The sequence below is a fragment of the Rhinatrema bivittatum genome, chromosome 2, assembly GCF_901001135.1.
Source record: "Rhinatrema bivittatum chromosome 2, aRhiBiv1.1, whole genome shotgun sequence".
Lineage (NCBI taxonomy): Eukaryota > Metazoa > Chordata > Amphibia > Gymnophiona > Rhinatrematidae > Rhinatrema > Rhinatrema bivittatum.
The window spans coordinates 213,514,181-213,527,771 of NC_042616.1; the positions used below are offsets into that span (position 1 = coordinate 213,514,181).

General features: G+C 44.0%; 1 protein-coding gene across 6 annotated transcripts in view; it reads right to left on the reverse strand.

Moving 5' to 3' along the window:
- The window catches only part of OSBPL3 (oxysterol binding protein like 3), a 261,110-nt gene that overhangs the window by 126,810 nt on the left and 120,709 nt on the right, over positions 1–13,591 (reverse strand). Inside the window, exon 1 of one of the 6 annotated variants that reach the window (XM_029589128.1) lies at positions 5,910–6,081. The exons of the other annotated variants lie outside the window; for them this stretch is intronic. The gene's annotated coding sequence lies outside the window, so the exon portion shown is untranslated. Of the gene's footprint in view, positions 1–5,909; positions 6,082–13,591 lie in introns of those variants that run through there. 6 annotated transcript variants of the gene reach the window in all.

A 13,591-nucleotide genomic window follows, 5' to 3' on the forward strand; every position in this document is an offset into this window, starting at 1 on the left:
GCTGATATTAATGTGAATGTTGTATTTTTTTTTTTTGGTAAGGCAGTCTGGGCAGCATGCCATATAAATACAACAAAAACCAACAACAGTTGATGGATTATACACCTGCACTTTATTACCACAAATGATTATGTGGCGTGTTATCTACATCCTTCCATAGATGACTGGAAGATAGCCTACAAACTTTAGTCTCCTACTGACAAACTGACCTACTGTCTAGCTTTTTGGGCAAGGAATATTCTATCCACCCACCAACTCAGGTCAAAACTAAACCAACAAATAAATAAATACTCAAGCAGATTCAATAAGCTAAGGCTAACTTTCTCCTAGGCAGCACAATATTCATTTCATGCACTTCGGAAGCAGGGTGTCCTATTTCCCATTAGATCATCATGGTGAGGTGAGAGCGGCCACTGGCCCAGAGTGCATTTTTGAAAGTGACTAAAACAGAATATTACCAGTCTTACACAGGTGATTTATGGGGAAACTTCCAATACACTGGTAGAATGCCAGGCTCATAGCTATACATAATTTTTTTTTTTAATTATTATTTTTAAAGACAGGTCAGGGCAACAAACCTAACACTCAGCCCAAGCTTTCTCTCTAGAGACTACCAGGGGGAGATCGGGCTGGAGAAGCACAGTTGAATTGTCTCAGGTTAGAGTCTTTGGGAAAATTTACATTTCGCTCTCCTCTCTCCCATAGTTGCCTATTTGAAAGGTAAAATCCAGGAAACTTAAGATGGTCTCTCACTGTGGATGCTGGCAACTACCTCAATGCCTGGATGACAGAATTTGACAGGCGAACAAATAGAAATCTGCAGACAAGCTCCCAATACATTTGTGACTAACTTCAGGCCAGTGCAGAATAAGCAGATGACATGGAACTCGCCTAAGCTGTGCACAAAGTATGGTAATGGGCTGGATCAGTGGCAATGCAGAGGATCCTGGGTTTGCTTCCTACCTCTAGGCTGCTTCTTCTCCCTGGGGTTGGCCAGGGCTGGGGAAGCAGAGTTCGCAAGGCCGGGAAGAATGGTGGAGTCTGTCACTAAGCAACGGTGAACCCTAGAGGCCGCATTTAGAGCCCATGACTGCAGGGTCCACAAGGAAGCCCCAGCGCATGGTCCATGGCTGAGGAGTGTTACTGCAATGACTGGACTAAAATAACTTGGGAGGGAATACAAAACAGGGAGATACAGCTGCTCTTAAAATTCTATTTGCGTTAGCAATGAGGCAGATTAGGGGGAAAAAAAAACCAAACCAAAAAACCCTTTGACTCAAGCCTTTAGTGTAAGCATATTTCAGGACTTTTACTAGAAAAGCCCAAACAGCTCAATCCAATTGCAAAATTCAGACTCTTCTGGAGAATGAAGCCCTGCTTCTGTAAAAGGTTTGAATCCGGTCCGCAGTAGCATCTCTTCTGAGGGAATTCAGTTACTGGCTGGCAACCAGTTAAGCTTCTCCTCTTTTCTGATGTTTCATTTCCAGAGTGATAGTCATGTTTGACTTTCACAAACGGCTCTTCACGGTGGGAGTGGCTGCTGCCGTTCTGGCTCTCCTCAGGCTCCCCCGGCAAGCATCACCCCCTTGCATCAAAAGCAGGAGTGCAGTTGAAAGTGGCACGGAACAGAGCCAGGACTAAAAACAAAATGGTTTCTTAAAAGACTGGGGACTGGCTACAAAACAGGACCAAAACTCCCAAGTCAAAATCATGCAGATGCATGAAATCCAATAGACTTAGGGGCCAGAAGTGAAAAAAGCTAAACTGTGGAAACTTGTCCCTTTCCACCCTCTCCTGAATAAACGAAAAAGTCTTTGCTATCGAATAACAAAAATTGACGAAGGAAGAAAACTGAAATCAACACAGTATCACACTATTAGTTGGGCTTTGCCACGGGCACTGGAGGATTCCTGAGAGGGGAACAACTTCAGCGTGTTTCAGAACCGCTGGTCGCGAGAGAGAAACAGGAAAAAGGGACACGCGGAATCCTCTTTTTAATGAACCCGAGTGATTCAAATAAGGAAAACGTTTAGCAGCGTTTGCAGTGTCTGTGGGCCAAGGGGGATTGGGCATTTAACCTCAAATCTTTGTTTCTGCATCGGAACCAAGCCAGGACTGCTCACTTCCCTTTTCTGCTCAGGTTTCTTCCCTCATCATTAAATCCTTTCTACCTGGTAACCCTTCCCCAACCCCTCCTGAAAAACAACGCTCTTAAAAAAAACTTTCTAAATAAATAGTTTATGACTGAAATGCATTTAAAGAAAGACAGGGAGGTTAATTTCTCTCTGTCTAAAAAGCAAAAGTTATGTTCAGTGATTCAGGAATTTAAAAAAAAAAAAAAAAACCACCCCAAAAACTGGATGCTGACGTTAAGTCTTTGTATGAAAGAATGCTGAATGTGCGCCGTCCTCGGCACACGCCCTGTGCAGCATTCCTTAAAGCAGCAGCCGCCAGGTCCAGGACACCCCAGACCACATGCGTGCGCTTCTGCTGTTTGAACAGGACACACACACACCCATGAACTCAAGTTTACCAAAATGTACAAAAGGGGACACATTCCTTTCTCAGATTGTGCAAGGAGCACCAAATCCAGCATCAACATGAACTTATGTAGGCAAATGAAAGAGAATGACACAAAGTCTCATATCTGGGGGCAGGAACCCACGCCAACCATTCTGTATAGAAAATCCCTTGAGAAACACCCAATTATAAATGTGTAAGGAACTTCTGGGCTCCTTACCAGAAGGAAAGGACTAACTAGCATGGAGAGGCTCAGAGAGATTTTTTTTTGGGTGACAAGAGGTCTGGGTTTTACTCCCCGCAGGTGGGAGCTGCAGATGGTGCGCTCTAGCTGTTTAATCACCACCCTGCACCATCTTGGTTACCCTTTCAAAGGGCAGGAGTTCTCTGACTCTGGTCTCTCATGTTCTAACTCATTGCAGGGGAGTGGTCTGCCTTTCTCCTCTCTGGTCGGCCTGTCAGACTGGCCTACTTCTGTTCACTTTTTACTCTGGTAATCCTATTTTGGGAGACTTTTCCCTGCGAGAGCCTTGGTGCCCCCTTCACAGAGGATTGGGGTGTCCCTGCGTAAGGTTAGATCAAGGGGCAGGGAAGATTCTGGCAGCGTTCTGTCACTCCTCCGGGGGGGGGGACGGGGGGACGACAGACCTGTCTATGTCCCGATGCAGGAGGAGTTTCAACCTGGAGTTGTCTTTCTTCAGTAACTATCTCCTCATTTTTGAGGCAAAGGAAGTTTTTTCTACCCTTCCTGTCTCTCTGTCTGATTTCTCCCTTTTCAGTCAAAGTCTATTTTTGTTCCGCTTGGCGCTGAGCGCTCTCGGTACCAGGGAATCAGTTGCCAACCTGCTGGGGGGGGGGGGGGGGGGGAGGAGAGGTGCCTTTCACTTTGGAAGAACCTGAAGATTGTAGAAGTTATCTGGGAGGACCTGGGTCCCTGCCTTGGCAGAGGAGGGAAGGATCTGAAGGAACTGGTGAAGGACTTGGACTACTGCTGACTCCAGTGGGCTGCATTTCAGAGGAGAGTCCCACAGATACTCCCAGGAGGATGAGGAGGGTAATTAAGACTTCAAGAAGGGTACAAGAGTACGGGGCTTACGTTCTGATGCATAATTGGGTCTTTATTCTAACCATTCTACACTGGGAGAAATCTGGATAAGTCTGGGAGTGGGAAGAGGGATTTCCCTTTCTTCAGATCCAAGTAAATGAAAGGGGGAACGAGATTAGGGAACTGACTTCTAAAAGAAATTCAGAGACTTTACTAGAAGAGCAAGGTCACAAATGTATTAATCTTTCTTCAGCCTTTTTGTTCAAACTGATCTGAGTGCTGTAAATATCCTTCAGTCATTTAATCAACTATCTGTAAAGAAGTCGGAAACCACATTGCTTCTCAATGAGATTTTTGGATGAAAGAGGCCATCAGGGCTGTTTACAGTGAAGGAAAAAAAAGCAAAAAAAAAAAAAGCGGGCTTGTACTGTGTCTACGTGAAAGAGCCTCGAGACCAGGCTTCCCCCACAGGGAGCCCTGGAACTCAGATGCATAATGCTATCCACGGAGAGAGCGCAGATATTAGGGTCTTTCTCTGTCTATGTGCCCCTGGGTGCAGGTCAAGGGATCTGCCCCACCCAGGGGTTACAAATGCATACAATTAACACCACCATTTTGTCTGTTTCAGATGTCCTGGAATTTAACTATAATACTTTAGTGCTTTCCTGCCACCCAGCTGACAACCAAACTATCTGACCAGAAGTGCCACAGCCATCAGACCTGCACTAATACAATAAAATTCCCTGATACCAATCTGTATAGCAGCAGACAAAGGCTGATGTCTCCGCAGGATAAAGATTCCTTATGGGCTGCAGCTGCATATGGGTCTAGCGAACGCAGTTTTTCTGGATATTAAAATCCAGTTGTTCTAAAGGTGCTGCTGGAAGAGTATTACAAGCGGAATTCACTGCGTCTTGATGGAGGCAGCCAATCACAGCAATTTCTACTTGAAAAGGAAACCGTGAAAATAGCCACAACCTCCTGCAGACCGAGCATCAATGAAGGAAAGAAAAAATGATCCCACTTTTCATTGTGTCTTTCCTGCCATCATTTCTGGGAAAAGAAATCTCATATTCCTGCACTGCTTATTAATTTGCTGCCAGGCTTAACACTGTCACAGCATTGGAAAGTGCCTGACCTGTCTACTGCTTTCTTCTGCTGTAGAAAACGCTTTGAATTTCAGATAAAACAGAGCTCGAAGAACACAAGGTGACGTTGCCTGGAAGCACAGTGCTCTTTGGGACAGACTTCTTTTTTATTGGATGAAGCCGCAAGGACCTCCTTCGGTATGCAGTCTGATAATTCCTGGCGTATGCTTGCATAAGCACGATACTATGCTAACTGATCAATCACTGTTTATAATCCTGTATTCAGAAAAAACTTTAATACAATTTTAAAAAATGGAATCTGAATGCTTCCTGAAAGTGTACACCATTAAAATATTAAGCTATGAAACCTTTAAAATGAGAAAACAACTTAAAAAGTTACATGACTGCTCCCAGGTGGCACCCAGAAGTAAGCTCTGAAATTTATATATTTCCTGGATAATGCAGTGTGACTGCTGTATATACCACCTTTTTTTTTTATTGACTATAACCTTATGTGTATGTGTGTATTTTATTTTTATTTGTTAAGCTTTGACAGCATGCAGCATTATACTTTAGGGATAGCCACCACCAAAAAGTGTCTCAATTCTTCTAGGAGGAGTCAACAAAAAAAATATATATTTTTTCAATGAAAGGATAATAAGAGAATCCTCAGCAGAATGAGGAGAAACAATAACTGCCACAAAGGGAGAGGACTGCTTAAAGAGAAAAGGCTTCAATACCTGGCTCCAATACTTGAGATTGAAAGGCATCCAAAATCCATTTGAAAATTAAATACAAATCTACATCCTGAACCCCCCACCCCCCAAGTCAAATTGGGATGGAAACTGAGTCCTGAAGCCGTATACAAATATTTATTTAGTGTCCAAGATAAATGCAATTCCAACTAGTGGAAGTCTTGATGCTGTAACATAGGCAGGCCCCATATAGTCTGAATATGGAACAATATGCTAAAAGCAACAGAAACAAAGCTACTTAAAAACTTTATACACATAAGCATTTGGCTATAAGATAAAATGTTAAAATCAAGAGAAAATTCAGATCCCAGTGGCAGCAAGGAGCCAAAATGATTTCTTTCAGCTGTCTTCCTATGCTATAAACACAGTACCATGGCCATCATATGCCAATAATCTATTGCTCCCATTTAAAAAAACTAAATAGGGTGAGTCTGGGGGCTGCTCAGTAGCATGTGCTGCGCATTGCCATGCTAATGATCCCCAGATTGGGCCTTTACCCACCCTGGATTGGCTGGTGCTGGGAGCCATGATCATCGCTCAAGGGCTGGATTCAGGCCTCTTCATACAGGATTCCAGAAGGAGCACCTCCGGACCCCACTGCTGCAATAACCAAAATTAGGCCCATTGGGTAGAGGAAGGGTCTATTTAAATAGAGGAAAATCTCCAGGTGGTTGTGAATGAAAGCTCCTGGCACCAAGAACCCAGACCTGCTTTCGTTTGAGCTGGAAGAAAAAAATAGGAGGAATTACCGGACAAAACAGAAATTCAATGTGTGGTGTTAATCTGCAAGGAGCAGCAGCTGCAACCCTAAAAAAAAGCCTTTGCTGAATAGACTGGATGGGCCAATTTGTGTCTTCTGCTGCCGTCATTTACTGTTACAATAAGATTTTCAGAAATGTCCAGGTGTCTGTGACAGTCTGAATGGGGCAGGATGTCAATACTTGGTGGTATCTCTATAGCTTACGGCTTTCAACAAGTGCAGAACTGTCCTCTTCAGAAACTGAAAAACCAAGCTCTACTCTACAGCAGAGATGCCCACACTGTTTTTGAGATGCCTTCTCCTTCAGGCTGTACTGACAGAGGCTTGCTTATCCAATTATGCAGGTAACACAACTCAGCACTACCAGCAGACATCAGTGTCTCTGAAAAAAATATTGGCACATCTGAAGTCCCATTTCAGGAGGACAGCGGACTGAAGCATGCACTTCAGCCTTTTTTGCATGGCTCTGCTGTCACAAGCTCTAGCATGATAACTGGCAGCATGCCTGCAATGAAAACCATATTACTGGGATAGTAATACCAGATTACAGTACACCAAATCCATCTCATTACTGATAAGAGCAGATCTTCAGAGCGCGAGTGTGACTTGAGTTTCAAGCATGCTCTAGGTTCATGCCCAGTTTTGAAACCTGAAGTCCCAAAGTACATGTCCTCTCCAATCACTCAAACTGTGACCTTCAGCAAGTCACTTGGCAGAACTATGCTTAGATATGTGGCTGAGCCTTCAGTTAGCCACTAGATGGCCTTAGGTCCCTTACCATCAGGACTGGTAACAGCATCGGGATTTTCCATTCTCTCTCAGACTCTCCACTGAGCTGACTGTGATTGGTTATCCTAGGGGCATAAGGTGGAGCTAGCGGTAGAGAGAGAGAGTGGTCATTTTGAGTTCGTTTTTTGAGGAATAATGAGCTATTTTACTTTCTCCCTGCTGAACTGGGCCTACTAATCCCAGCTTGGTCTCTTTTCTTGCATTAGAGGAGAGTCCTCATCAGTACACTCCCTGTTTAAGAGGGTCTGCCTCCTTTTTGAAGAGAGGTTTTTTAGATTTTGGTCAGGTTTTTGGATACGTTTTCTTGTTCTGGGGGACAGCCTATGCTTTGGAGAGGGGTAACCCCCCCGCCCCCCCCCCCCCCCAATCCTGAGAGCAGGGGCTGGAGACCTGTGAGTGACCCCTCTTCTCCCTAGAGGAAGCAAGACCAATCACAGCACTACCCAGCATGAGATATTTTGGATAGAAACATTTGGATTTCTCCCCTTTTGTTAGGGTGGGGGTTTTTCCCACCCCTCTGCTCAGTTGTGGAAAGAGACAGAGGGCTGTAAGCAGAACTGAAACATCAGGCTTCTCTCCCAGAGAGGTCAACCGAGGTTATAACATCAAGCCTTGGACGATTCCCAACTGGAACTCCACCCCAAAGGGATCAGGACCCAGGCTATAGGCATCAGACTGAACATTGGACTCTGGTAGGATCTTTTCATGATGTGGGGCTCCCCCTAGGACTGCCCCAATCTATTGGGCTGTTTGCACAGGTGAGGAAACAATGGCAAGCTCCCTCCCAGGAGCTGGAGAGAGGGACACAAGCACCCCACAAAGAGAATGTAAATAGTTCAGATGTACAGTTTCATTTGTGGAATGTTGGTGGGCCAGTGATTGACGTTTTGGAAATAATCAGTAAACTTAAGTTGAACACCCAGTCTGAGGCCAGCCTGTTTGTCCCTGAAGAAACTACAACACCAGAGAGGCCCACACACATCAGGAGAGACTCTCCATCACCTGGGCCACAAATGTTTTCCTTTTCCCCCACAGAAAGAGCTCACTCCCTGGGAGGTGCAGGAAGTAGGGGAAGGATGGCAAGAGCAGCCCTGACTAACAAATTATTTTATGGCCCTAGGGGAAACTACAAAGCCCCCGACAAAGGGTTACAGATATATTTCCCCTCCCCCACTCCCCCAGACTGGGGCAAATAAAAATAAAGAAGTCTGATGCTGGGTGTTTGCAGTCCTGGCACCAACTCCATGGATTAAAAAATAGAAAGTTGTTAGACAGATATTCAACTGGACCTGGCTTAGAGGCTAAAGAGTGGCATTTTCTCATGCTGGACACCAAAAGAACCAAACTCAACTTCCCCCCCTCTGGTGACCGAAATACTGCACTCCTGTTTGCAAAACTCTTCAATCTTTTTCTTCCTCACCCTGCATTGGCAGAACCCAAATTCAAATCCACAATGCAGGAGTTTCTCACCCAAGGGCTTATAGTGCAAAAACATTCTACATAACCACCCTACACCCACACATGAAAGTTTATTCTTCTGGGACACCAGCAGTCAATTCACAAGTCACAGGGATTCCACAGCAGCACACCTCCTCCTCTAGCAGAGCATTTACATCTTTTACTCCAAATAACCCAGGTATATCAGTCATTCTTCTTGCATAAGCTCATCCACACTCGCATCATATCCATGAATACTTCACAGAAGGAATTGTCTACAGGATCTCCCATAATGTAGTTGGGCTCCATATAATTTTCCAGATGCCTCTTGACAAACACCCAAGGACCAGAGTGACAGAGAGCCCTGCCAGAATGGAAGAACCAGCAGGCCCCCAGGAATCCCTCAAGCTCACTTCAGTATAATCCTCCAACTCACTCCAAGGAGAAACTCAACACACTCCTCTCCTCTGAGCTCCAGCTTATAGTTAAACATGGCACACTCCCCCTACAGGTCATCTCTCCAAACGCTTACTTAAAGCAAAAGGCAAACACACTACTATCCTCTTTAACATCATAATCCTACCACAACCAAAAATAAGAGATTAAGTGACAGTACAGTAAAGGACACATTACTAATGGCATGCATAGCTATTACACACACATGCATAGCTATACGTAAACCACTTTATACAAAAGAACTTGGTAGCCATGGAATTAATCCTATATGGTATTGTGCACACTAACAAAAAGTATTCACATTACATTGTAAAGCCAATCTGTCAGCGAGAAACATTACATTCTTTTCTAGAACTCAGGAGTCTCACAAATTCCAGTGAAATGTATTAGTGACTAACTCGGCCAGGGGAGCTCATAGCACACTATCTGCGCTGAGAGATAAAAAGGCACTTTAGAGCTATCAGAAGCCCAACAATGGTGGCAGCACCACTGCAAGCTGTTTTACGAGAACCTACTGGGAGCCTTTCAAGACAAAAATCGGGGAAATAAAATTCTAAATAGCTGAGCAGAACACACAATCCCCACACCATTAAAACAGCCTGAAATGGAAAGAGGTGATCAGACCAAAAAGAAATGGTATTTAGCAGACAATTTAAAAGTCCATTCTTACCTTCAAAAATTGAAAATTGGCTACAAGTTTTCTCAAATGTAACTGAGCTCAGTTGGCTATGGTTGAAGTCGTGATGATTTTGCCACCATCGCACAAATTTCAGCCTTGAGCTAATTCAACCTTTTTTTTTTTTGTATATATTAAAAACTAAAATGAATCTTGATATTTGCTAGACTTCTTTCACATGCTCCCCCCCCTCTGTTTATCTTCTCACCTCTCTCGCCCGATCAGAAACTGCTCACAGTGTAGTGCTGCCTTTAATAATGAACAGCACTACAAAATATTTTGCAAAAAAATTACTTCAGTATAATAACAAAAACTGGAATATTGTATGGTAAGTTATATACTCAGATTTAAACAACCACACACTTTGGAAACTTTAACTACTAAAAAAGTGCACACACCTCATATGTATACCGGGGCTTTTCATATGTTGTCTGACTGAACAAGACTGCTTTCACTTATTCATAGTGACATTGTGTATATCACTACAGTGATACTGCCGCCTTTAGTACAATCATCGGGATTCACTTCTTAATTTTACTGTCACTATGAATAAGTGAAATTATAACAGTAAAATTAAAAAGTGAAACCCGATGATTGTACTAAAGGCGGCAGTATCATTGTAGTGATATTTACAATGTCACTATGAATAAGTGAAAGCAGTATTGTTCAATCAGACAGCATATGAAAAGCCCCGGTATACATATGAGGTGTGTGCACTTTTTTAGTAGTTAAAGTTTCCAAAGTGTGTGGTTATTAAATCTGAAAATTACTTCAGGGCATCTAATACTTGTGTAGCCCTATCACACTGCATGTCCAGGTGCTCTCACACATTCTTGGGATAGGCTGTACAAAAGGGTATGTATGTATTACCAGCAAAGAGCTCAACCAGTTATGCCTCACCCTCCCCATTAAAATTTTTTCATAAGTGGCTGCTCAGCACAACTGAATGGTTCAGACAGTAAGAATATTTGACATATCTTGAAGATGAAATACCGTGGAAATGCAATCTGATCAACATATAACTAAGGCTGGAAAAATCAGTCACGGACATCTAACCAGCAAGCTTGCTCCTGCAGGGAGACTGTCCAAATTAACAAGCAAATAATTATGAACCACTCCACTTTCAATGCTTCACTGCCTCTATCACCGAGGCAGTGCTTCCTCCCTACCTCCATCAAATAAATAAATAAATAAAATATTAAACTGTTCAAAGCTTGGTCAGAGTTAGCTCTTTACTTCCTCCTGGGTGATTCAGTATCCCTTCTGATATCACTGAGCTTACTGGTAAAATCTGCCTTACGAAATATTCAAAATTGTCAGTCATATCCAACCGTCTGAAAATGTGAACATGCCAAAAAAAAAAAAAAAAAGTTCCCAGGTTTTTCATTGTGTTGCAGTTACCATTTTCTACGGAATTCCTTTCATTAGAGCAGGAGGATTTAATTGGTTTCAAAAACTTCACGCACAGGCCAGCAGGAGCCGCCACAGGAGCAGCAGCCATTTGCCCTCTCTCTACTGACCTCAGCACAATACACTTCCCCTGGTGAGATCAGGCCCAACTCAGATTCCACTACACTCCGAGCCATGGGCACTGGCCTGGTTTCAGAACTTTCTGAACCCAGGGAACCATCACCAGATGGCTCCTCAACACTTGAGCCACCTGTAATCCAAAGCTGCGATGTCATTCTCAAGCATGTAGGCCTCTACGCCTGCACAATCCTGTGTCAAAAACAGTGCTGGCTCGCCTGGTGCCAGGTGATGAAATGGAGCTGGGAATACGCCTCCGGGGACTAGGCTTTTATAAAATTAAAGAAAAAAAAATGAAAATCACACACATCAGGCTGCAATTGCAATATCACAGTCTTAGGAACAGAATTTGGTAGTAGGTGAAGACCACAGGGCCCAAGAAGTCTGCTCAGTTTCTCTCTTCAGTTGGCGTGCTGCAGATACTGTTGTGAATCACCCCAGGTAAAATGCAGGGGCGGCGAGTGCTACACAGACGCTAGAGAAAATTCAGAATACAAGGTTTGTAAAGGTCACTTCTCTCCTGCATGTAGGAGGACACCATCAAGTTCCTCTTTGAATTTTTATCATTACTTCACCGCTAATGCGTAAAATAAATAAAAGGCTTTAAGTAACCAACAGCACTTTTATGATGCTGTTTCAATCAAGTCAAGCAAATATGGGAAGTAAGGAAACCACAGCGGTTAATTCTCCAAGAAGATATGCCTGTACATGCAAATGGCCAGCATTCAGCAGCACAGGAAAGCATAGTTTTACACAGGCATGAAGGGCACAATGGATGCTAATTATATGTATATTTATATTCTATAGATTCTCGCTTCTTAGCGGCAGTGGCTGGACCCATTCACAAGAGAGTTTTTGCTGGCTACTACCACAAAGCTAAGAAATACAACTCTAGTATTGACAAAAGTGAAGTGGGTGACTTTACAAGTTACTGTATCTGGTGGAGCTCTTGGGATTTTCACTGAAAATCAACTCTCAAAATACCAAGAGAGAACGAAATGTAACCAGGACACTCCCACTCACCCCTCCCAGAAATACACACACACACATTCCATTATTACTAAGAGGGATGCAAAGCAAACCGTAGGGTAACATTTACATTCCTCCTTCCACGCCTCAAAAAGTTACACTACGTCAAAAGACCTAACCTACTCTCTCACTACCTTGTAATCCAGGGGACTCTGAAAAGAAGCACTGCATCTACAGCTAGCTCTACAGCAGTAAACACAGTCTCAGTTCCTAACTTTTTTTTTTTTACTTTTCGTCCATAGCACTGGAAACGAGTCCAGCCCCGACCCTGCGCTGGCCAGATGTAGGTCTCTCTGCATTGGGGAGTACTACTTAATGCCTTCATTTGCATGGGATTTCCATGCGAGGGCGCTAAGCAGTACGCCCATTAAGGAAAGCACATTTTCTGCATGTAAAGTTCCTTGCTGCATCGGAAGCGAGCGTTGCGCCCAGGAAATGCGGGCTCAACTGCAGGCAAAAAACATGCATGCAACTGAACGCACCCTTCTGCATCAGCCTATCAACTTTCTTGGCCCCAGATTGGATCATCTATACTCCTTGAAATCAACATTTCTCCCTACAGGTCTAGACTCCAACCTTGTAACCATTTTCCCCATAAAAATCAAGTACAATTTCTTCGGCGTGTCGTTGTCAAGACTGCCTCTTTTCTCAAGCTGAAGAACGAAGAGGCGACGAGGCAGAAGATGCTCTTCAAGGCGCATCGCCTGCTCATCGATCCCTCACGGCTTTTCGGCAGCTGGGAGGCTTGCTTTTCATCACCCAGTGTAATCTTCCACTTGTGGCCCACTGAGGAATTTCCAGGGGGAACCTCCGCTCAAAGCTTCCGGCTCCAGCTTTCCTTTCATGCTGCAAGCCTGGCATGGAAATGCCCGGGGTTGTTTAAGCATTTCCAAGCAAACAGCTGGCAGATAACTGGGCCCATAATGCTGCAAGTACCATACAAGCCAGAAACATTGTACTGAAAGAAACGTAAATCAGGATACGCTGCTCCGCAAGGAGTGCGGTATACAAAGTAGGCTAAAGTGAACTTTTTTTTTTTTCAACCCCGCAGCCTGACAGCCCTATACATTTTCCTATCTAGTGCTGAGAAACACCTTCTCCTAACAGGCGGCAGCAGCAGGGGATAGAAGATGGAGAGCTTTTGTAAACACCGAGAAGTGCAGTTCACAGGCCAATTTATAGACATCCCCCACTGAACCAAGACATTATAACTGTATAAATGCTCAAAGCAGCCTAAGTAGCAGCACCCCCCCCCCCCGCTCTTCTGTTTGAAAGTTTTTCCAATGTGCGTTGCGCCTTTAATTGCCAATGCTGTGGGCACTGGAGACTAATTTAGTTGTTCGCCAGCTAAGACAGGTTTAGAACTCCCACGTCATGGACAGCTGGCAAAGCGGCAGCGTATACTTAAGACCAGAGCGAGGCCAGCAAATGAAGAGGCAGAGCACTGGGGAGGGGGGAGGTTTTTATTTCTGAGAAACGACGGTCATAACAATAAAGGATTTTTCATAA